This window comes from Adiantum capillus-veneris, chromosome 22 (assembly GCF_014529385.1).
Source record: "Adiantum capillus-veneris isolate H3 chromosome 22, ASM1452938v2, whole genome shotgun sequence".
Classification (NCBI taxonomy): Eukaryota; Viridiplantae; Streptophyta; class Polypodiopsida; order Polypodiales; family Pteridaceae; genus Adiantum; species Adiantum capillus-veneris.
This window is the reverse complement of record NC_140952.1, coordinates 134,790,376-134,816,109: the sequence shown is the minus strand read 5'-3', so window position 1 is coordinate 134,816,109 and position 25,734 is coordinate 134,790,376. Positions and strand designations below refer to the sequence as shown.

At 43.5% G+C, this 25,734-nt stretch overlaps 1 pseudogene across 1 annotated transcript in view; it reads right to left on the bottom strand.

Annotated features, from left to right (window-relative positions):
- Positions 1-25,734, bottom strand: part of LOC147430267 (uncharacterized) — a 239,045-nt pseudogene that overhangs the window by 102,384 nt on the left and 110,927 nt on the right. The window contains exons 6-9 of the transcript XR_015185774.1: positions 22,505-22,651; positions 21,898-22,422; positions 20,135-21,118; positions 19,741-19,965 (exon numbers count right to left, since the gene is read on the bottom strand). The product of XR_015185774.1 is annotated as an uncharacterized LOC147430267 (transcript). The remainder of the gene's footprint in view (positions 1-19,740; positions 19,966-20,134; positions 21,119-21,897; positions 22,423-22,504; positions 22,652-25,734) is intronic.

The window sequence follows — 25,734 nt, the reverse complement described above, 5'->3', positions numbered from 1 at the left end:
GCAAGGGATTTACACTAACCCTAACACCAATGGAATACTCACACCCTAAAACACGAGAGAGAGAGAGAGAGAGAGATAGTGCTCGGGCTGCTTTGAAACGTATCGGCAATGATCAAGCAAACACAACTATATATTTAAGGAAGAGAGAGAAAGGGGGAGGGGGTGCTTGTTGCATTAATACCTTCTTACAAATCTGTCATGACAAATCAAAGTGAAATTAGTATTTGTTCAACATAGCTTGCGTAAATTTCACCACAACACATCACAAGAAAAGCCACCCCAATCACTGTCTTAAAGCCAGGGGAGTCCTCTCCACCCTGTCGCCCTCTTACAGTATGTGGGATTTATGGCTAGGTTGATGACAACACCAGAGAACAAGCTATCAAGAACTTAACAAAAAACACCAAGACACTTACGCATCATTGTTGTCCATTACTTCACGTTGGAAGGGAGACAAAATATCCAAGCTTAGTCCAAATCCACCCTCCTTGATTCAGCAAATGTTGGGCTTACACTAGTAGGAGAAATGATAGATTTCCTACTCTCAATTGAATGATCACTCTCTCTTACAATGGCATAGAGTTTCCTTGCTAATCCTCTATTACAACACATGCACATGCATAAGACAATGAGCTTCCACTCAAGAGCTCCTTCTAGAGAGGTTGAGCTTGGCTTCTCAAGCTATAGCATAGTGCTCTTGCTTATGGCTCCCCTTTTGTGCTAGCTACACCCTCCTTTTATAGCAATTTTGAAGGCTAGGGTTACTCCTCTAACCATGGTTGGGTTAGATTTTCAGCAATTTATCTATTTTCTTTTGCTTGGAATTATCAAGAAGTTGGTAGGGAAAGAGAGGGGAGAGAAATGGAGGTGATAGGACTTTTCATAGTGGGTTAGTGTTAGTAGAGTTAGTATGAATTTACAAATGGAATTGGATATTTACAATGGGAGTATCCATGTAGGATACAAATAAGGAAGAAAAAAACTCTTAAGAGGTAAGAAAAGGTGGCTTTCTTACAAGGTTGATGCTCCAAGTGTCTTGAGTAGGGCCGATTTTGACGCCTGTTGACGGTCCACTAGCTTTGACGGTACATTTTTTCTCCACTCTTGACCTTCTTGGAGAGACAAGGTAATTGAAGCTGAGTAATCAACCACCATGATGCTGTCTTTTAAGAGAAGAGGCTGAATTTTGTGGTTTTTTTGATAGATATGGGTAAATTGGAGGAGGAAAAATGAGACTAGGTGGTCAATTTTAGAGTGGAATTGGGTGTGGGAGGTGTGAGTTTACCATGGTTTCTCTTATTCTTCAAGGTTGAAGAGAAGGTGAGTAGGGTGCAGAGAGGAGGGGTGAGAGAGGTGGGGATGATGAGTGGAGAAGTGTGTGTGAAAGAGGAAAATGATAAAGTGGAAGAGAGAGTGTGGCTGCATAGCATGGGAAAACTGAGGTCCACTAAAAAAATCATAGCTCACAGCTCGTAGCTCAAAAAAATATGAAAAAATTTGAGGCAAAAGTTCAGCCCACGAGCTACAACTTTTGTTTGTATCACCTTTTCAAATTCGGAGAGCAAGTGAACTTTAAAAATTCAGCAAAACCGACCGTTTTTTTCCACTGCACAAGGTCTTTGTGGGGTCCTTCTTTCGATGATTCTTTTGAATACCTCCAAGAGTGAGCCCTCCATAGTGCATGTATGCATGCCACCTACCCTTGACCTTATTTGGTAGGTCTATAATTGAAGATATTGTTGAGATTAGGATATAAGTGAATAGTACAACTAAGAAAATCAAATATTGAGGGGTCTAAAAAATATGTACATGTCAAATATAAATAATATAGGTGGAAAAATATAAAGGGGTCAAAATAAATCTCTCTCATTATAAGTCTACCATAAAAAGATGAATATTTTTGGTGGTCTAATTTATGAGAGTAATAGAGAATATATGTAGGAAGGAAAAAATCACAATAGTGAAAAAAAATATACATATAAATAGAACTAGTTTTTTTGGATTTTTGTTGGGATGGAGTTACACAAAATATAAGAGAAGCTTACATGAAAATATTTCTATATGGAATAAAGAGTATGAAAAATGGTAAGAAAAAATTGTGGTAATGGTGAGGCAATGTACAGAGCATAAATAACACACACCTAGGTAGAAATATTTAAATAAATATCAAAATAATTATGAAAAAATCTTTTATTTAGGCCTTATATACAAAGAAATATTTACATATGCATGGGCCATAATATACTTATATTTTTTTTATTTTTTTTTATGTTTTTGGCTCAACTAGCCCAATGACTAGCTAATTGAGGGTTTTTTAAGAAGATATGGGAAAAGTCCCGTGACTCACGCACGCCTATGTACAGTGAAATGGTAGGGATAGCCACAGTGTTTGGGTGATTTTGGTAGGGTGAGGTAACTCATTGTGGCAATTACAAAGAGCCGAAAAAACGGCTATCATTAGCCCTCCCCCTGGATGATGGTATATTCATGTACCATCATAGAGCATCTTTTCCAAAGAGAGTGCTTCAGAGTCCTTGACAAGATCTTCATTGTTTGGCCCCTCAGAATTTTGGTTGGAGTTACACTCATGCTTCATGTAATAATACTTACATGAGACAGCGGCCTTTGGACAGATCTTTGGTAGATCCTTTGGTAGAAGGCGACTCAAATAGGGCTTCAAGCGATACCCGTTTACTTTCCTGGAGTGCTCTTTACCATTCAAGTCCATAAGCTGATAGTAACTTGAATTGAAAGCCTTCTTGACTATGTATGGCCCTTGCCATCTTGTTTCAAATTTGGCATCAAAACGATTATCGAGTCGATTGTCATACCTTAGCACCAGATCTCCTTCATTGATGCCTTTGTCCTTTAGTTTCTTGTCAAGCTTCTCCTTCGCCTGCGTAGCTTTCCTCTTGTAGCACTCGTATGCTGCTTCTCTTTTCCACTCAAGCTCAGCTAAGGTAAGAAGTCGATCCATCCATGCTTCTTGATCATCTTGTGCTGCTTTGTCATGAAGTCGCATTGTTGGAATGTTTAGTTCAATTGGCTGTAAAGCCTCTTGACCATAGACCAAGTGAAATGGTGTGAACTCCGTGGCTTCCCTATATGTGGTTCGATACGCCCACAAGGCACCATCCAAGAAATCATCCCACAACTTTGTCTTGTTTTTCACCATCTTTCTAATGATGCCTGCAATGACACCATTAGCTTTTTCTACCAAACCATTTGATTGGGGATAGTAGGGTGTACTGTGACGATGTAGAATGTAAAGTTCTTCACAGACTTCTGTGAGCAATCCCTTTCTAAACCCTGGACCATTATCAGAAACAATCTCCAAAGGTGTGCCAAATCTACAACAAATGTGAGTGTAGACGAATTTGCTCACTGTCCTCTCATTTACCTTTGCCACACTTTGTGCTTCCACCCACCTAGTCATATAGTCTACAGCCACTAGAATGTAGAGTTTACCATTTTTTGTCTTAGGCAGAGGACCCATAGCATCAATGCCCCACTTTTCAAAGGGTCCATTTGCAAGAACGATTTGCCTTGGACCATAAATCAATCTTCTATTCCCATTTACCTGACAATTGTGACAACTTTTACACCAATGTTGGACATCCACATGCAGACTTGGCCAAACATACCCCGCAAGCAAAATCTTCTTCACAGTTAATTCTTGGAAAAAATGACCACCACATGCCTCTTCATGCAAACCTTTTAGAATGGCTGGAATTTCCGCGATAGTTGGTACTCTTCTGCATACTTGATCCCTCCCTCTTTGATAGAGGGAGCCTTCTAGGAAGAGATATACGCTTGCCTTCTTCATGAGTCTCCTCTTCTGAGACTTCGTGAAGTCTTGTGGAAACTCGCCCTCCAAAATGTAGCTAATAATGGGAGTCAATGACTCCAATCCCTGGTATCTCGGTTGCTTGACGGTTGCTGCCACCATGATGACCTGCACTTCTTTCTCAACACATGTAACTACTTGCTGTGCAAGTAAATCGGCATCTTCATTCTGTTTCCTAGGAATATGATATAGTTGCACTTCTTCAAATTGATTAAACAATCTATGAATGGCATGAACTTTTGTCCGTAAGCTTTCATTCTTGCATGCCCAAATGCCTAAAATCTGTTTAACAATGAGAAGTGCATCTCCCTTTACCATGAGGCGTTGTATCCCTTGGCCAATGCACATCTTCAAACCATGAAGTAGTGTCATATTCTGCTTCATTGTTGCTACCTGAACTTGGTAGATTGAACTTCTCTTTCATGACCACCTCTCCACTTGGGTTGAGCAACACTAGCCCTCCCCCTGCTTTTCCTGTGGCTCGACGAAAAGCTCCATCAAAGAACAAAGTAAAAGCATTAGGAATACTTTTTGGTGGTGGCAATGGTAGGGTCTTTACTTCAGGCACCTTAATCTCCTTTTCGTGCACCCTATAAGTGAGAATCCCTGCCAATTGTGCACGCACACTATCTTCTACCTTGAAAGAGTATTAAAACTCTTGCAACTCCATAATCCACTTTGAGATCCTAGTACTAAGATTCATTTGAGATGACACCCAAGGGAACAAATTTTCTGCAGTGAGAATTACAAAAGGTTTTGGTAGCAGGTAGGATCTAAACTTTCTCACCGCAAACATGAGAGAAAGCATCACGAGTTCTGCTTCTGTGTAGTCTCTCTCCAAAGCATTCATGACCCTACTAGCAAAGTAGATGGGTCGCGTCCTTGTAGTGTGTGGATCTTGTTGTAGCAACACAGCACCAAATGTTTCCCTTCCAACACTAGAGCTAACAAAGAATGTGTACTCCCAACAAGGAGGCATGAGTGTTGGTAGCTCTGACAAAATGACTTTAATGTTACAAAAATACTCTTCAATCTCATCAGACCATGCAAATTCTACTTGTTGTGTTAACTTTTGCAAAGGATGAAGCAACTCCGAGGCTAAGTGAATGAAGCGTGACATATACTTCACCTTCTGAATGAAAGAGATGACCTCCTTAAGACTCTTGGGTGATGGTAGCTCAATAAGAGCCTTTGCCTTTGAAGGATCCACCTCAATGCCTTTATAGGAAACCTTGTGACCAAGCAAGATCACTTCATCCTCAGCTATGTGACACTTGTCGGGGTTGAGTTGATCTCCCATGTCATAGAGCTTCTTTAAACCTTCTTCTACCCTTTGTAGATGCAATGATTTTGAGCTATAAATGCAAAAATCATCAATAAAAACCCTAATGGACTTTCCAAAGAATGCTTGAAACACCATGTTCATGAAGCGTTGGAAAGTTGCAGTAGCATTTGTCAGGCCAAATGGCATGACTCTAAAAGCATAACAACCCCAAGGAGTGATAAAGGTTGTTTTCAATTGATCCTCCAATGCGATACCTATTTGAAAGTAACCCGAGTAGCCATCACACACAGTGTACTTCTCATGACCAGCTACTTCATTTAGTATCTCATCCTGAAATGGGAGGGGAAAGTGATCTCTTTTTGTTGCCTCATTAAGTGGACGATAATCCACACACACCCTCCACTTGCCGTTTTTCTTAGGAGTGACAACAACGGGAGAGACCCACTCTGAATTCTCCACTGGATAAATGAAACCTGCTGCTAGAAGCTTTCTTACCTCCTTGAAAAGAGCTTGCTCCTTAATAACTCCTAGCCTTCGTAGCTTTTGAGCCTTAGGTGTGGCCTCTGGCTTCAACTCAATCTTGTGTTGAACAACATCTACTCCACGCACATCGGTGTAGTCTTTAGCAAAAAGACTCGGAAATTTCCTTAGCACACATTTGAACTCCTCTCTTTCATCCTTTGTAAGTGTTGTAGACAACATACCTTCTAACATTCCTTCATCTTCCACCTTTTGGTTCTCTTGAGGACCTACCTCCTCCAAGCCTTGACAAGAGGTCTCTTGGATGCTTGGCTTAAATCTTACCCCCATGACTTCGATGGAAGACTCCTCTTCAGTAATGCTGCCGCTACTTTCTTCTTCTGAAGTGCTATCGGTCCAACCTTCTTCCGTCTCACTTTGAGATGATTCTTCATGGAGCTCCTCTTGGCGTTGCTCCTTCATGTCAAAGACAACCTTCTTATGATTGTCATTCCTGCAAATTAATTTCCCACTCTCCCAATCCTGCAAAGCTCGCATTTTCATTAGCCATGGTCTTCCTAGGATAAATGGATAACCACTTCCCTTGGTCGACATAACATAAAAATCCACTGCCTTCTTAATGCCAAAGGCCTCCACAAAAACATTTTTACAAATGCCTACGCACCTAGCCTTGCTATTGTTTGCCATTTTCACTTTGATTTCAGGTGTCTCATGGATGTGCATGCCTAGTCTTTGCATGAGCCCTTCTGTCATGATGCAAATTTGTGCACCCCCATCCACTAGACCTTTCCTAACCAATCTTCCTTTTATGTAACAATCTAGCACAGGTGTAATATCCTCGTTCATTTCAGCATGTGCAATTTTTACAACAAGAAAACTGTCTTTTACCTTTCTCCTAGTGCTAACTGCCTTTGTTAAATCCCTCCTAACTTGTGGGCATAATGCAAGAAACTGAGGCCATGAGATATCAGGACCCTTACCTCGCATGTCTTCCAACAGGTTGTATGGAGCCATACCATGTCCAAGAGGGAAGTCTTGGAGATTGATACGACGTCGAGTCCTCTTAGCTTCCTTGGTCTCCTTTGCCTTCTTGCCTTGTCCATGGTCACTCTGTGATGGGACACCCTCTTTCTCTTTACCTTTTCCTCGGCCACGCTTAATGCCATTGGCTTCCATGTCAAACTCATTTGAATTTGTCACCTCTACCACATGCACATTTGGATCTGGCAAAGGTGGAACTCCTTCTACCCCTTGTGGAGGTGGTCTTGGTCCATTTGGCCTTTGTAGAAGCCTTGGTTGTTGACCAGCTCCTTCTCCTGCATTCATCACTGGGTAATTCAAGTTAGGTCTCCCTGGCTCTCCACGGGGCCAAGGACAATTATACATCCCATGTCCAGACTCTCCGCAATTCCAACATTGCAAGACTCTCCTAGTTCGTGGCTCTCTCTCTTCTGACTTCTTTGCTTGTCCCTTTGGACCTACAGCTTGTGCAAGGTGAATTGACAGGCTGCTTAAAGATTCATTTAGCTTCTCAATCACTTCAGCCGTTACATCAAGAAGCTCCCTAGATGTTGATGCTTGTGACTTACCTTTGGGTCTAAGAACTTCTATTGGAACCTCTCCCCTTAAGCACTTGAGTTTCCTATACTTCTCAGCAGCCCTAGTTTCCGCTGCATCAAAAGTAGCAGGTGCACCCGCCTCAACTTTTACCTTAAGGTCAGGAAAGAGTCCGGCTATGAACCTCTCCTTCTTTAAAAATTCTGCACCATCACCAAGGTTAGCAACATTTCGTATCCATAGAGCCCAAAGACGTAGAAACTCTTGCTTGTACAAGTAGTAGTCATCTAAGTCTTTTTGCTTATGAGAAACAATGTCTTGCCATAGTTTTTGAGAGTTTTGGGAATCAAAGAAGTATCTCTTAAAACGATTCAACACTTCTGTGTAATTCCCCTTAACTTCCTCAGACAAAGAGTCAAACCAAGTACTAGCATCTTTCCTAAGGACCACCTCAAACATTTCTACACGTTCTTGATCGGTTACTATCCTCTTGATACGGCAAGACATCTTGAAATTTGCTAAAAATAATTCTGCATCCTCTCCAGGCTCTCCAAAGAAAAGAGGATATCCAGACATTTGGCGTTGGCTCTCCATTATTATGAAAGGTTACAACACGAGTTACAATAAGGGATACAATAGAGATTTAGAACTACTCGCCTGCAAATGAAGAAGTGAGAAAATACCACTCTAGGTTTTCTTCTTCAACTATCCAAGCTTCAATAAGGTCTCGATTTGTTTGATCAAAACAAAAAGATAGACTATTGATGAGCTCTAAGAAGGGTTGAAATTCTTCAAAGCTAAGGCGATAAACAGAAATCTCTAGAACTTCATTTTCTGGATCCAAAAGAGCAACCACGTCCCAAGTGATAAATTGCACTTGCTCTACAATTCCCAACGCATAAGCGGTTTGTATAAAAACTAGATCTTCATGCTCGTCGAAGGCCGTGAGAAAGTAGCAATTGACTAGGAGCTCCTTTCCTTCGAGTTCCACACAGTAGGAGTGAGGCAACCTTCTCACAATTTCATAAAGAACATCCTCATCAAGTCCAATCAAGTTTGCAAGATTTAAAGACTCCACTTGTGCTACAAAATTCCTGGACAAAAACTCCTTAGGATTATGGTTAAATCATTCAAAAGCATAAAGAGATTTACAATGTCTCCATGAACAAAGTGTCATAGAAAGTAGAGAAGGATGAGAATTTATACAAATTTGCAATCTTCTCTATGCTCTCTTTATTAAGACAAGCTCTAAATAGCTCCCTATCTCCTTTGTTGAAAGCGAAAGGAAGACTATTAATAAGACGCAAATGAGGGAAAAATTCACCAAATGTGAGTCTATGAAGCGTGAACTCTGGCCGCAAGTTTCCTGAAGAGTCTTCCTCAATGGTGAAATGCACTCGCCAAACGCCAAATTTCACTCTATTTACCAATCTTAGGGCACACACTAGTTGGATGAATGCGCGGTCTTCCTTAGTGCCCAACAACAAGAGGAAAATGGAATCCACGCGTAGGACCTTCCGTCTTAACTTCACCACCCTCTTGTTATGAGGGAGACGCCTTACTACTTGCTCCTGCAACTCAATTGGTAATAGAGCTAGATCTCTAAGGATTGAACTTTCACTGCACACACATTCCCAGTTAGAACAAATGATCGTTTTTTTGTTTCTTGTAACAACTTGGACAAAGAAAAAACAAACATACACACTATTTTGCCGGGCTGCACTTCATTTTAAAATAAAATGAACACATGTACATCAAAAGAAGTGTGGTAGTTGATGAGAGGTAGAATGACAGGGTTTGGTGATGCAAGAATTTCTCCTGCTCTTTGGGCACCAAACATGAACACCATTCGTTGTTGAAAATGGATCTTTCTACTAATTGCAACGTTTATTCTAATGTGTGGAGTACAATGAAAGGGAAAAACCTCTATTCCTGGGCCATTATCCATGGCCTATGCATGTCCTAATGCTTAAAACAAAACAAAAATATAGACGTCCAAACTAAGGTCGTACCTAATGAGAGGCAAAATAAAAGGATTTACTGAAGCGTTTATCTCGGCCAACCTAAGAGGACCTAAAATTCTACGAATGACACGTTGAAATTGCAACTTAGTACTAACAATTATGTGTACCTTTTGCCTTGCAATGGGAATGAAGGGATCATACAAATTCTCGTGATTCATGCAAGCTACTTGATTATGCTAAAGGTTGAGCCTTCACAAAACATACACAAGCCTGTCCTCAGTGGGGGCACCAATTTGAGGCGGTCCGGGGCGGGCAACAAGAAGAGTGGCCTCTAGACACCCTTCAAGGCTCCCGTGCTGCTCAATGGGGCTGGGGCACAACACAACACAAACCAAAACAACAAACCCACAGCCAAATCCCAACTACACAAGGGGCACCACCTAGTTTAAAAGCGAACTAAGACGCAAAAGAGGAGAATCGTTAGAGCAACCCACAGACAAGCAAGGGATTTACACTAACCCTAACACCAATGGAATACTCACACCCTAAAACACGAGAGAGAGAGAGAGAGAGAGAGATAGTGCTCGGGCTGCTTTGAAACGTATCGGCAATGATCAAGCAAACACAACTATATATTTAAGGAAGAGAGAGAAAGGGGGAGGGGGTGCTTGTTGCATTAATACCTTCTTACAAATCTGTCATGACAAATCAAAGTGAAATTAGTATTTGTTCAACATAGCTTGCGTAAATTTCACCACAACACATCACAAGAAAAGCCACCCCAATCACTGTCTTAAAGCCAGGGGAGTCCTCTCCACCCTGTCGCCCTCTTACAGTATGTGGGATTTATGGCTAGGTTGATGACAACACCAGAGAACAAGCTATCAAGAACTTAACAAAAAACACCAAGACACTTACGCATCATTGTTGTCCATTACTTCACGTTGGAAGGGAGACAAAATATCCAAGCTTAGTCCAAATCCACCCTCCTTGATTCAGCAAATGTTGAGCTTACACTAGTAGGAGAAATGATAGATTTCCTACTCTCAATTGAATGATCACTCTCTCTCTTACAATGGCATAGAGTTCCCTTGCTAATCCCCTATTACAACACATGCACATGCATAAGACAATGAGCTTCCACTCAAGAGCTCCTTCTAGAGAGGTTGAGCTTGGCTTCTCAAGCTATAGCATAGTGCTCTTGCTTATGGCTCCCCCTTTGTGCTAGCTACACCCTCCTTTTATAGCAATTTTGAAGGCTAGGGTTACTCCTCTAACCATGGTTGGGTTAGATTTTCAGCAATTTATCTATTTTCTTTTGCTTGGAATTATCAAGAAGTTGGTGGGAAAAGAGAGGGGAGAGAAATGGAGGTAATAGGACTTTTCATAGTGGGTTAGTGTTAGTAGAGTTAGTATTAATTTACAAATGGAATTGGATATTTACAATGGGAGTATCCATGTAGGATACAAATAAGGAAGAAAAAAACTCTTAAGAGGTAAGAAAAGGTGGCTTTCTTACAAGGTTGATGCTCCAAGTGTCTTGAGTAGGGCCGATTTTGACGCCTGTTGACGGTCCACTAGCTTTGACGGTACATTTTTTCTCCACTCTTGACCTTCTTGGAGAGACAAGGTAATTGAAGCTGAGTAATCAACCACCATGATGCTGTCTTTTAAGAGAAGAGGCTGAATTTTGTGGTTTTTTTGATAGATATGGGTAAATTGGAGGAGGAAAAATGAGACTAGGTGGTCAATTTTGGAGTGGAATTGGGTGTGGGAGGTGTGAGTTTACCATGGTTTCTCTTATTCTTCAAGGTTGAAGAGAAGGTGAGTAGGGTGCAGAGAGGAGGGGTGAGAGAGGTGGGGATGATGAGTGGAGAAGTGTGTGTGAAAGAGGAAAATGATAAAGTGGAAGAGAGAGTGTGGCTGCATAGCATGGGAAAACTGAGGTCCACTAAAAAAATCATAGCTCACAGCTCGTAGCTCAAAAAAATATGAAAAAATTTGAGACAAAAGTTCAGCCCACGAGCTACAACTTTTGTTTGTATCACCTTTTCAAATTCGGAGAGCAAGTGAACTTTAAAAATTCAGCAAAACCGATCGTTTTTTTCCACTGCACAAGGTCTTTGTGGGGTCCTTCTTTGGATGATTCTTTTGAATACCTCCAAGAGTGAGCCCTCCATAGTGCATGTATGCATACCACCTACCCTTGACCTTATTTGGTAGGTCTATAAGTGAAGATATTGTTGAGATTAGGATATAAGTGAATAGTACAACTAAGAAAATCAAATATTGAGGGGTCTAAAAAATATGTACATGTCAAATATAAATAATATAGGTGGAAAAATATAAAGGGATCAAAATAAATCTCTCTCATTATAAGTCTACCAGAAAAAGATGAATATTTTTGGTGGTCTAATTTATGAGAGTAATAGAGAATATATGTAGGAAGGAAAAAAATCACAATAGTGAAAAAAAATATACACATAAATAGAACTAGTTTTTTTGGATTTTTGTTGGGATGGAGTTACACAAAATATAAGAGAAGCTTACATGAAAATATTTCTATATGGAATAAAGAGTATGAAAAATGGTAAGAAAAAATTGTGGTAATGGTGAGGCAATGTACAGAGCATAAATAACACACACCTAGGTAGAAATATTTAAATAAATACCAAAATAATTATGAACAAATCTTTTATTTAGGCCCTATATACAAAGAAATATTTACATATGCATGGACCATAATATACTTATATTTTTTTTTAATTTTTTTAATTTTTTTGGCTCAACTAGCCCAATGACTAACTAATTGAGGGTTTTTTAAGAAGATATGGGAAAAGTCCCGTGACTCACGCACGCCTATGTATAGTGAAATGGTAGGGATAGCCACAGTGTTTGGGTGATTTTGGTAGGGTGAGGTAACTCATTGTAGCAATTACAAAGAGCCGAAAAAACGGCTATCAGCATCTTCATGGACGATTTTTCGACCTTCTCAGATACTCAATGTTTAACCCCGGTGGAAAATCTAGAGGAACACCTCGCTCAGCTCTCTGCTGTCTTCCTCAGGTGCAGAGAGGCACGCCTAAAGCTAAATCCTAACAAATGTCATTTTTTGGTTACTGAAGGCACAGTTCTAGGCCATGTGGTGTCTGTTAAAGGTTTAGCGCCTGACCCAAAGATGATCGTGGCAATCTTAAAGTTACCACCTCCCATCAACCCAAAAGGGGTACAGAGCTTTGTAGGCCGCACAGGTTATCATCGCAGGTTTATACGCATGTATGTACAAGTGGCTCAACCCCTAACCCGCCTAACTAGTGTTGTTGTTCCCTTTCAATGGTCAAAGGCAGAGGCTGAAACTTTTGCATACCTTAAAAAACGCCTCACTGAAGCGCCTATCTTAGTAGCTCCCGATTGGTCTCTCACCTTTCATGTGCATACAGATGCCAGTCAACTGGCTGTGGATGCAGTGCTAACTCAACCTAGTAAGGAGTATAACCTGGATCGCCCTATTCACTATGCGAGTCGCCTACTCACCAAGGCAGAGTGCAACTATAGCACCACAGAAAGGGAAGGTTTAGCTATTGTGTATGCTCTGCAAAAATTTCGACACTACTTATTAGGGGTCCACTTCACAGTTATTACTGATCACCATGCCCTGCGATATCTGCTCAACAAGCCGCAGGTTGCAGGTAGAGTATGGCGATGGCTACTCTTATTTCAAGAGTTCGATTTCGAAGTGGTACTCAAGCCCGGCAAACATCATGTCCTTGCCGACCACCTTTCTTGTGTTCACACTGGCGAAGAAGCAACAGGGGTTGCTGACGACTTTCCTAATAGCAGTCTCTTTTAGATGGATACCACTCCGGAATGGTACGGCGATGTTTTGCATCTGCTTTCTACTGGCCTCTACCCAGAGAATGCTTCTCCCCTGCAGAAGAGACGCCTGTTGCTGAAGTCTAGGCCTTTCACTCTGATTGGAGATCAGCTATACAAATCAGGGCAGGATGGTGTTCTGAGGCGGTGTGTCTCCCCTCATGAAGTCGAGTATATTTTAGAGGATGCCCATAGTGGTCCCACTGGTGGCCATTACCCTGGTCATATTACTGCACAGAAGATTCTCCAGTGTGGCTTATGGTGGCCCTATATTTTCCGCGAGGCAATTGCCTATGTAAAGGTATGCAATGTATGTCAGCGTTGTGGCCCTAAACCAAGCCAAGAGTCAAACCGTCCTTTGCAAGTCTATGGCATGGCAACCCTTTGAGAGATGGGGCATAGATTTTGTAGGCCCAATTACTCCATCTGCCCAACCCGGCAATCGGAAGTATCTCTTGGTGGCTACCGACTACGCAACAAAGTGGGCAGAGGTACTTGCAACAACGGATTGCACTGGCACTACAGTAGCCAAGTTTCTCTACGAAAATATTTTGTGCAGGTTTGGATGTCCCTTGGAAATCACCAGTGATAGGGGTAGTCACTTTGTGAATGAAACAATTTCTACCTTGCTGACCAACTACAAGATTTTTCACCGAAAATCTTGTTCCTATTACCCTAGAGAAAACGGGCAAGCAGAGAGCACTAATAAGGTTCTGATAGCACTCCTGCGGAAAGCATGTCATCTTCATCCCTCGACTTTGGCTCAAGCTATCCACGGTACACTTTGGGCATATCGAAATTCTTTCAAAGCCACAACCAATCACACCCCTTTTCAATTGGCTTTCGGTTTGGAAGCGATAGCACCCTTCGAATTCAACTCAGGATCCCCACGAATAGGCAGTCTTCGTGCCAATGGAAAGTTGGGGTCGGCATCTGTCTCTCGTCTTTTCCTTTTGGAGGAAAGCCGAGGATTGGCTTCACTGGCTCTAGAAGCAGAGCAGCTTCGTCGTAAAGCCTGGCATGATCGCCATCTAAGAAAGCCGCAAATAACGCAAGGAGCACTGGTGCTACTTTATCAGGCCAAGTTTTTGAAAAAAGCAAAAAAAGTTGGTCCCAGCATGGCAAGGGCCATATAAGGTGATGGAGATTCTACCCCACGGAGCTGTACAATTAGCCACTCTCGAAGGAGTTCTGCTGCCTTTAGTCAATGGATCTCGGATCAAATGCTATTATGCTTAAGCTGCCGCTCATGGGTCTAACTGAGCTACAATCAAGTGTGGAGCTTCGCCGATTCCTGAACCTTTAAATAACTTCGGAATCACTATCTTCGGCATCTTGCTGTTCCTTTTCATCTTATCTCATACACCCTCTCCTTACACCCTCCCCTTAGACATCTCTCCTTCTGCAAACTCTGTTAAGCTCAATGGGTTTGATTCTGGAATTGGATCAACTCTATCCTTCACTCTCTGTCTTCAATCTCTGTCTTTCTTGGGCATAACCTAATCTCCTCAATCTCGACTGGTCCTTTTCTTAGCTTTTGCCTCTCAAGTGAAACTCAGTTCTTTGATATGCATAAATGCCTTTGTATCTTTGAGTGGGGTATTTATTTATGAAAGTACTTCGCGTTTTATCTGCCACTGTTGATTCTTTCAGAGTACCTCGAAATTATCAATGCTTTCTATTAATTTGGTCTTAGCTAAATCTTTAAGGTCTCTGGGATAGTTTCCAACGCGTTAAAACTCCCTCCTTATTTTTCTACCCTCGAATTTGTCTCTTCTCTCAACCCCCTCCCCTAGCCCTATTCCTCGCCCTAGCGCTTTCCCGCTCTCCTCACCTCTGGCCCCTTACTCTCGCCCTTGCCCTAGCCTTGGCCTGCCTCGCCCTTGACCTAACCTTATCCCTCGCCCTTTCCCATCCCCTCGCCCTCGCCCCTAGCCCTAGCCATACCCTTCCCCCTTTCCCCTCGCCCTCGCCCTAACCCTCCCCTTCCCCCTCGCCCTCGCCCTAGCCCTCCCCTTTCCCCTCGCCCTATCCTTTCCCCTCGCCCTCGCCCTAACCCTCCCCTTCCCCCTCGCCCTCACCCTCGCCCCTTACCTCCTATCCCCTTGCCCTCGACCTCGCCCTAGCCTCCCCTTTTCCCCTCGCCCTCGCCCTTTCCCATCCCCTCGCCCCTAGCCCTAGCCCTCCTCTAACCCCTCGCCCTCGTCCCTTATCCCCTACCCCTCGCCCCTAGCCCTAGCCCTAGCCCTCCTCTAACCCCTCGCCCCTTATCCCCTATCCCCTCGCCCTTCGCCTCTATTCCCTAGCCCCTCGCCTCGCCCCCTAGCCCCTAGTCCCTCACCCCTAGCCCCTAGCCTCTAGCCCCTCGCCCCTAGACCTAGCCCTCGCCTCTCACCTAACCTGTCCCCTCGTCCTAGCTTTCCCAGTGCCCTCGCCTCTAGACTCTTTCGACAAACAAAAATAAAAAGCAAGCGCCATATATCCTGCGAAAAGCACTTCCCAGCAAGGGCGGTTTCGCACTTCCCAGCAAAGGAGATATTTTACCTGCGAAAAGCAAAAAGGAAAAGCAGAGAGCGTTTTACCTGCGAAAAGCAATAGCGAAAAGCAAAGAGCGTTTATTATAGCTTTGGTACTCCATTCAATCAGTCATCCAGTACTGAAATTGGTCTCGCCCTTGCTCCTGCTACAGTGGGACTCATCAATCAGTAGAGATTCTCAGGCATAGTTTATCAAGATGGTTAAAACTCGGAATAGAGAAAAGCATCTCCAGTCAAAGGAAGAGTCCTCTGCCTCTTGGGATAGCTCTGACAGTAAATCAGATTACACTCCTAGTTCAGAGCAGCTTTAAGGGGAATCTTCAGAGGAAGATTCACCCCAGTCAGTCACTGCTGACAGGGTCACCACTCTACAGGTGCCTCGCCCGTCTGGTGCCCTCTCCAAGGTACCTTTAGTAATGATATATCATTTACAGGCTCCGAATCTAGCACTCAAGGATGTGTTCTCTCAGCAGAAAATGATACGCTTGGGTCTTCAAAATTTTGCTCAAGCCGATTTGTCCTGCAATATCTCTACTGCCAAGCTAACTTCCCTCTTGCTCACTTTTCCAAAGCTGAATGGTACTACACTTACAGTGGAGGATATCAGACACGCTATGGGAATATTGCCACCTCTGCCCGCAACCAAAACCTTCTCTAATCTCTCACCAGAAGAAACTCCAAATGCTTGTCAAGAACTTTTGCTGGACTCACATCCAGACTATCACAGGAGTCAGCAGCTGTATTCAGTGTTACAGTATTATTTTTACTACGCGCCCTGGAAAGAACATGGGTTCCATCTTCTCCGAGTTCTCCAACAATACGCGATGCTTTTTTTTGTCTCTACCACTGCCTGCCGTATCCATTTCACCATCTACTGTTTAAAGCGCTACAGGACAGGGCAAAGCGTTTTCGGACTCAGCGTAAAGGGAAAGCGGAAAGGTTCAATTGCTATGCAGCCCCTATTATGTATTGGGTAGTGCAGATTATGCAACAAAAGACAGATGCAAAAGCAATTCTCACCCTTCAAGAGGATCCAAAAGAGCAAGACCGTTCCAAAATGGCCAAAGGGAAAGGCATCTTGCGCAAGAGGACAAAGGTACAAAAAGATTCATCTGAGCAGCTAGCAACACTACCCTTCTTAGAATCACAGGTCAAAATCTCTGACGTCCATACTACAACACCAACAGTGCGTGTGTCTACTTCTGTGGCCACCTCAACTTTCACACCACCTCTTGTGAGTAGTGTTGCAGTCACTAAAACACAACCTCCAGTTGTGTCGCCAGCACCACGTACTACTCTTAGTGCAAGGGCACCTAGGGATACTGCAGGGGCATCTAGCTCTGGGACACCTACATCTGAAAAGCATGACATATATGAGACTTTTGCGCCTCAGGCCGACAGACTATTAGAGGCGGACAGAAGAGCCATTTCGACGATTATGAATGTAGCCCTCTCATTGCAAGGTACTAATGGTCTGCATCGCGCTTGCTATGACGGTATGACAAGGGAAGTGCAAGCTCATCTTCAACGAGCGATGGATAGGGACAATTTCATTGCTACAGCTCAAGATCGCATAAGAATCTTAACTCAACAGGTAGTGGACCTCAAACATATTGTCCACACTCAGCAAAAACAGTTAAAAGAGGCAAATGATATGACCGCAGCAATTCAGGACCTCTCTCCTGTGGTACATACACCGTGTCCCTCATGTACAAAATACCAAGCTGTAGCCATTTCACAGACAGTTCCAGCTATAGCTACAGCTACAACTACAACTACAACCCCGGTTTCTCCGCAAGTTCCTGCTATGGCAACACAAATACAGACATAGACGGACGTTTCCAAAGCACATTCAAGGGATTCTCAAACAGCAGAGAAAGAAAATCCTCCCAATATGGAGTCTAAGCCAACAGGATCGATCTCATCACTATTTCATGGTCCCTCTATGGCCTCCCCCTCCCAGTCCCCATCCTTTCCTCAGCACTTCTACGGCTTCCCTGGATTCCAACAACCTGTTCCACCCTCGCAGCCTGCCCAGTCTTTTCCTGGGTTTCCACCAGCTCCACCTACTCACCTCACCCGACGCAGCCTACTGCCCATGGGGTGGCTACTCCATACCCGACGTACCCGACTCATGGCCACTACCCCTCACCATACACTTGGCCTCCATCTCCTTACCCACCTTTCTATCAGCCTCCTCCTCCTCCTCCTCCATCATCCGAGCACCAACAGTAGATCGCCGATATTTCAGTTCTTCAGTTCCGCTCTCCGGGACAAGCAACGGTCTTGTGGCGGGCAACCTGTAGCCTGCTACAGTGTCACTTTCACAGGACAGTTAGTTTACAGTTGGGCTTTGGTCAGTTGGTCTTTGGTCTGGTCGGTTCACACTAAACGAACTCTTTGGGCAGAGACACGTCGCAAAGATAGGGTGGTCTAGTGGACATCGTGGCCAGGTCACCACTGCCACCCAGTGGGGATAGACTTAGATGATGTTCTTTATGAGCCGTTGGTAGCTCTTGATGATTGTACATATAAGTAGTCGTTTTGGGCCAGTGGATTATCTTGTACGTAGTCGTCTAGAGTGGGTCTTTGCACAGAGCACGTCTTCACCATCCCGGCACATCTGAGCCTCGACACCCCCATTGTACCTGTGAGTCCTTGGCTAGAACTGAGTGGGCTGCCACGCCAGAGTCTGTATCAGTCTTTGAGATAGTCGAGTCATATGTTCTGGTCTGCTGTTGTGTCTTTGTGAGCTCCGTTGACGTCTATTATTTCCTTTCTGTTCAGTCTGTGTGAGGGAGATTCAGTCTGTTTGAGTGAGATTGTCACGCACATTGCACTGAGGACCACAAACTGTAGAGAGCACGACACATTATCCGCGCTACACAAGATTGTTGGTTGTCCACTCTCTACAAGGCTGCTTTTAGCTTGGAAAAAGCTTGTACAGTTTCTTGACTGGATTCCACAATTGAAAAATGGCTCTAATTCGCTTCATTCGGAAAGCATTCACTGGACTATAGTTTTTCATGAACCATTGGCTGTCCAGGAGCATAAGAAGACTTATTTCCTTGCAAAAAAGGTGTCTACTTAAAGATGTACTGGATGATAAGGATAAGTGCTATCTTTTGTAGATGTTTGTGCTAAATTTGGCCTAGGCTATCTATCGGGTACCCTTGCTTGTGGTCCTTTGTCTCTGTCTCAGATTTTTGTGCATTGAATTTACACTTTCCTCCTTCCTAGACAATAGGTCTGTGATTATGCAAATAGCATTTTGTGAATGCATAAGCCTTCCGTGGTGGGGAAAATAACTTGGGATGATATGGAGCCGTAAGATGCCTTAAAATGTCGGCTTTTTCTATGGCGCTGCTTGCTTGCAGTTCTTCCAATTGGGTCTTTTCTACAAGGCACCATGCGACATCCTCTCTTGATTACATTTGTGGTGTATCTGTTGAAACAGTTTTTCATCTTCTATGAAATCGTACCACCTCTCGCAATTTGCTAGATCTTATAACAGGGTTTCTTTGAGCTCGTTTCCCTTCTCTATCTTTTGAGAAACATTTTTGACTGTTTGGCATTCTTGCTATTCATCTCAGACAGTCTTGAGCTTTCTTTGATTGGTTCTCATACTGGGCTATGCGGATGATTTGGCAGTCGAAAAATTTGTCTATTTATGATGAGTCCACAGTTCAGACCTTTTCCTTTGTCAGACAATCTTTGCATCAATCTCTTTACAACTTTCTGTCTCTACGCTTGGTGGGACACAGACGAGTGGTAGCCGAGTGGACACCGTAGCCAACCTACCACTTCCCACCACAATCCAGATATGAGGAATCGTCACAGATATTTCTTGGTAGTTATGGATGATATGTATCCGTTGTATATATGGTCAGTCTTGCACGAGTCTGGGATACGAGTCTTTGGTCTAGAGTACACAGCACTCTCCCTGCACTCTTTGAGCCTCGACACTCCCATTGTACCTTGTGAGCACATGGTCTAGAACTGTATCTGCTGCGAGCCAGTCTGTAGCTAATACATTGAGAGTAGTTGGGCTCATTTAGAGTTTGGAGTCTACCCTGCTTACTAATACACAAATTATGTTTTTGTTAAGAGGGGAAACAGAAAGGAAGCTAGCCAGCCACTGTTCAGTTATCACCTCAGAACTGTTTTGTCTCGTGACAATTGCAATGGGAGCCTTACCAGATTTTGTCTCTGTAATTCAACATTTGATTTTTCCTTCAGCAATTCTTCTACTTTGTTATTCAAATCCTTTTCTGTCTCTTTTTGCCATAGTTTAACTTCCTTCTTCAGAGCCCGAACATCTTGAAATCTTCTATCAATATCAGCACTTTTTTGCTGCAAGTCATGTTGGACAGTTTCAAGGTGTTCTACCTGATTTTGATAGTCTTTTGAGTGCAGTTCAACCTACAATAACAAAATCCGAACCATGAAGTTTTAGAATCAATTGACAGCAGCACAACCTAGAAGCAATCCATTAGTGCAATCAACACTCTACTCTCAATGCAAAATAGTAATTGCGGTGATAACCTCAATCATCTCTACCTTGTATGAACGTTGCATGTAGGGGCAGTACCTTTAGGAGGTGCTCTTGATGTTGCTTATGAAGCTCTTCTTCCAATGACTCCGTACGTGTCTCAATTTCCTTCAGTTGTTTTAATTTCATATCCACAAGATTCCTCTTGTCAGTCAACTTTTGTAGATTTTTCCTGATTTCCCCTTCTTTCCTCTCAAGGATTGATTCAAGTTTCCTGAGATTGCTTTCCTGCTCAGTGAGTTCTTCTGCCATTTTTTCTTGCTCTTTCTGGACCTTCGTATGCAGCAGGTGGCAACGCTGTTGCTCATTTTTTACTTGAGCTTCAAGACCTTCAAGAAACTCCTGCTTTTGTTGTGCCTCTTCTTCCTGCTGCTTGAGCCTACTTTCCCTCTCCTTCATTCTTTCATCTGCAGACTTGATGTCTTGGGAAAGGCTTTCCCTGGCAGCTTCTACATTTCCTGTCGACAATTCAAGCTCTGCTTTTGCTTCTTCAAGAGACCTCCTCTCTCCATCTAATTTTTTCATGAGATCATTCAGTTGAATACGATCCTCCTCGCTCTGTTTCTGGATATTTTTCAGAAGCTTCTCCCTGGCATTAAGCTTTCGAGCAAGGCTTTCAACTGCGAGACATTTTTCTTCCAGCTCTTTTTCAATGCCCTTTCGCATGTCTTCTTTCACAGAAAGCCGTCCTTGCAAATCCTTGGTGGCTTCTCTCTCTTTGCTGTCTGAAATTTTCTGTCCTTTCAGCTTTTCCCACTCTTCTCTCAACTTATCATTCTCCTCCTTGACCTGAACACGCTGTCTCTCCACAGCTTTCTCCTTTTCTTCTATGAGGAGCTTTTGTTTGGTCAAATTTTCAGTTTCAAGTTGCATGTCATGAAGTGTCTTTTTTAACTGTTTCTCAAGAACATCAAGCTGCTGTTTCTTTTCCTGAATCAAAGACTCTTCTACAGCAAGTTCTGCAGCCTGCTTTTGTACTTCAGCCAAAGAGACAGCACACTCTCTTTCACTTTCTGCAACAGCCTAAACCAAAAAGTTCTTAAGATCTCAGGAAATACTCTAATATAAGACAATACAGTTATTCAGTTGGTGGCGCAAATCATTTCACAGGGAGTCATACTTGAAAAGAGGAAGCATTAAGACATGTTGCTGTAAACATTTGTCTGTAGAAAACGCTGACAATCAAAGAAGGAAATAAATCACACAGAAAAGTGAAAGAATCCAAACATAAACACTAAAAACGCTGCAATCACTGATTACAACAATTACTTTCACTTTGCTACAAAAGCCTTACAAGCTACAAAACTGCTTCCACTTCAAATTTAACTTTTCCTCCCTTTTGCAAGACTGAGGCCACCACTAAGTACAAGATATAATCTTATTTCCCAAGCCCAATCATGTCTTTGAATGGAACCTACATCTTCTCTATGAACATCAAATGGATTGCACTCTATTTGATCAAATAACATGGAGTAACCATCAAGCAGACTGCAAGCTAACACCTTTCGAGCTCGAAATACAAACAACAGACCTTAAATTTCAACTTCTATGCACCTTCTTGGGATAGCTCCCTTCTATGCAAGTTCTTGAGTTTCAGCTTCTATGCAAGTTCTTGACATGCAAGCAAGTTTACAGCTCCTGCTAGATGAGAAAGACAATTACAATTTCCATAATGCAAGCTATCAAACCCACACGATATCCCTACCGACATACTCCTCTTATGTGGAGAGGTTGCACAGTGCACAAACTGATACAACTACTCTATAGCGATGGCTCAACATTATGTAAACACGTCATAGTACCTGCTTGCAATCTTGTAGCTGCCTTTCCCAGATAGCAAGATTATCTCTCTCTTTTGTCACACCCCTCTTCTCATCCTCCAAGTTCTTCATAAAGACAGCAGAGGTCTCCTTTGCTTCGTTCATCTCCTTTTCCAATTTCAATAACTTTGCAGCATCCTTCTTTAACACAGAAGCCCATTCTTTGAGATGTGTCTCTCGAGCTAGAAATGTAGTGAATCTTTGGCATATAGCACTGACAATAACGCACCAATTCTCTGCATCAAATCCAGCTGCCAACAGTGAGAGGTTGTTAAATTCTGTTGCTTCATCAGAGACAAGAAAGGACTCCAACTCATAGCTCAGGAAGTGCTCGTTTCCTTCTGCGACAATCTGGTTATGCTGATCACCATCAAGCTGAGAATCCTGCAATGCTTTGGCTCTATGCTCTAATTGGAATAGAACATCCTTTAGAGCCGCATAAAACTTACTTAAGACAGCCTTTCCTGTCTCCATAGCCTTTAACTTGGAGTCCAAAATTGCCTTTTCCTTCACAATGTCCCCTTTGAAGTTAGTACAACTTCAATGGCAAGATTAGCTCAATCAAGCCTTACTAAGAAACAAGTGCTACCTGTTGTTGTTGCTGAAGAAGCTTTTCTCGCTTAGATAGTAACTCACTTTGAGCTTCTGAAAGCTTTGCCTGTTCTTCTTGGAGTTTCCTTTCAGTTAGTCGTAGTTGTTCCTCCTTATTTAGGAAGCAAACAATTGCATTTTCCTGAAAATATCAAAAAGAGCATTTAGTTTGGTCGCTCTTGAAACTAACCATGATATGTTACTAGTCAAACCAAATCTATTGGCCAACAATGTGACTCAACATCGTAAATGGCCTTCCCTCATGGGATAACCAGACTTTCAAGTGTAGCTTTGAAACCCTAACTCTAGTTTCCATAGTAAGAGTTTGAATTTAGCTTTATTTTGTTCGAAGACATCACAATGCAATGATGACCTAATGATTTCTTGGTTGAGCAGAGCCACAAGAAGTTGCATTCATATTATATTGCTAAGCACAAGCAATGAAAAAGAGATGGGCATCTTCAAAAGGAATGGCACTGTTACTTTCAACAATTGGGGGAGCTTCAATAGGAATGGGATGGGCACCTTTACAAACTTCAATAGGAAAGAGATGGACATCTTCAAAAGGAATGGTATCTCCACATTCAATCATTGCACCTAGGAGAACATCAATAGTGATAAGCTTCTTCTAAACGGGAAAGGAGAAGAGAGCTCTTGCTTAGAGATTAGGTCAAAATCCCTCACTCTCTACAAAGTGATTTATATATATTTAAGGCTGTAAACTAGTTGTTTGGGTGGACAATAGCTAAAATAACTAGCTATCTTAGGAGATACAAATTGGAACTCATATGAGCCCGAGCTATCTTAGTAACATTCCATCACATCAAGCATTGCCATTTGCCCATTTGACAAATATTACAGAAAATGTCTGAGCGGCACATATTTTTTGTTTTAGAAAAGGCAGCCACAAATCCTTTTGCAAGTGTTTGAAGATCTGTTACGCTTCCAGTTCCAGAATGGGCAGACGATGGTAAGTACACAGCTTCGAGCATGCAAATACAGTTGTGGGCGCCAACATTGGCATCAGCACAACGGGAGTAGGTCCGGGACCGCATGCTGTAGAGGGCCGCTAATAGGCGAGGGGTAGCCACTTGTGGGGGCACGGAGTGATAACCCCCAAGAGAAGCATCATTTGGTGGTTGGCAGTGGAGAAATTGACAAGCAAGCAACAACATTGCCAAAAAAATTTAGTTGGAAGGGGTGATTTGAATTAAGCTTGTAGTTGTGGGAACAAGGGTGGTGTCACATGAGGATAAGGACAATGAGGTTGGCGAAGCAGGTTGGGATGCTGAGATGATAGATTTAAGGGTGAGATCACAAGCCGAAGAAAATGACGAGCTTAACAAAGGTGTGGATAAGGGTGTATGGCCACGGAGGTAGTCTTCATCAAAGATGAGAGACCACGAAAAACGTGGGCTAACTAAATGCTCGATGTTGCTGTCCGTACCCCTCGCCATCGCTACATTCCTCAACTTCCCCTCACGCTGCCCTTAGCCTGCCATCCCGCCCCACCTCTCCCCCCCAACCCACCCCCTTGCGCTGGCCGGTACTGCCTTCTGCTCCCCGCCTACGCATCAATCCCCCCCCCCCCCGCTGCCCTGCACCCGCCCCCTCTTGCCTGCGCGTCTTCCCCACCGCCCTTCACACGCCCCCTCTCGCCAGTGCTATCTCCTCCCTCCTGCCCCAAGCTGCACGCCAGCAACTACGCTCCCCATCCGCCTTATCCATTCGCACCACGCGCCGTAGGCTGATTTCAGCTCACCGGCTTACGCTCCTTCACCGCCGTCACTCGCCTGCTTCCACAGTAGTAGACACGAATGGAGACTCCTGCTACACCACAAAGGGACTCTAATGAAGCCCCCTCGACCGACGGGAGGATGGTTTGACTCTCAACTTTTTTTTAGAGTACGGGGACTTACTTCGTTCTGATCTTTGCAGCGCATTCCAATACGTTTTGCACACTGCCGAGATGCCTAACAGCATGAGTGAGGGCATGATCTACCTTATTCCCAAGGAGGGAGGCTCCTTGGACGAGATTCGACAATGGCGACCCATCACCATCCTCAACTCAGCCTACAAAATTTAAGCAAAGGCTCTGAGCTTGAGGATTCAACCACTACTAGAGAGCATTATACGTGGGACCCATACAAGTTTTTTCAAGAGTGTAGTATCCTTGACAACATCTTCACTTTTGGGGAGGCTTCTTCCCTCGCACGTCTCCGAGGAGAGGATTTGGTGATACTCCTCAATTTTGAGAAGGCCTACGACAAAGTTGACTGGGACTTCTTGGAGGGCACTCTACGCAAGATAGGTTTCTCACATGCTAGGATCATAGGTGTATCAGCTCTCTAGAGGCGTGTGCACAATTAGGTGCTCTTGGCAGGGGGAAGAGGGGAATGCTTCATGCTCACACGTTCGGTAAGACAGGGTTTCCCTCTAGCCCCCTTCCTTTTTCTGTTCTATGCTAGGTGATGAGCAGATTCTTGACTTCTCAGCAGGATAGCTTGCGTGGTCTCGAGCTCCCTATTAGGGCAGATGAGCTACTTGACGTTGAGTTTGCCGACGACTTAGCCTTGTACTTGGAAGGCAAGGAGGCCAATCTGCATAGGTGTGAGCACGCTCTTGAGGTGTTTTGTAGTGCATCAAGTGCACTGATCAACTGGAGGAAGACGGTAGCTTTTTGGGTTGGCAGTGCTCCTACTCAGTTTGGTCGCCAAGTGAGGGTTTTAGATGGATTCCCCAAGGATTGTGGTTCGCTATTTGGGTTGTCAAGTTGGCCTGGGCTTGCCCCATGAGCAACAGACTGCTCTTTCTCCTGTCCATTAGGAGGAAGTTGTTGCATTGGAGCTCGGCACGGCTCTCTTTGACAGTCAAAGTTGTAGTGGCCAACCAGGTGTTGTTGGCTACTATGTGGTACATCACGTCTTGCTAGATCTTCTTGAGCTCCTGTATCAGCTAAGATGATCAGAAACTTTCTTTAGTCAAGGCGTGAAACCCAGTCAACCAGGTCCAAAGTAGCCTGGCAGATCGTCACCTTACCATGTTCTCGGGGGGGGCTTGGGATCATAGACCCAGGCACAGCAAAGCAAAGCCCTGCTAGCCTCTAGGGAAGTTTGTTGTCAGAGGACTGCTTCCAGCGGAGGAGCCCTTGAAGGATCTACTCCTTCATCGGCTTCGAGATCGAGTCCCTCAGGCAGGAGGCCCTTGGAGCCCTTCCATCAGGTGAAT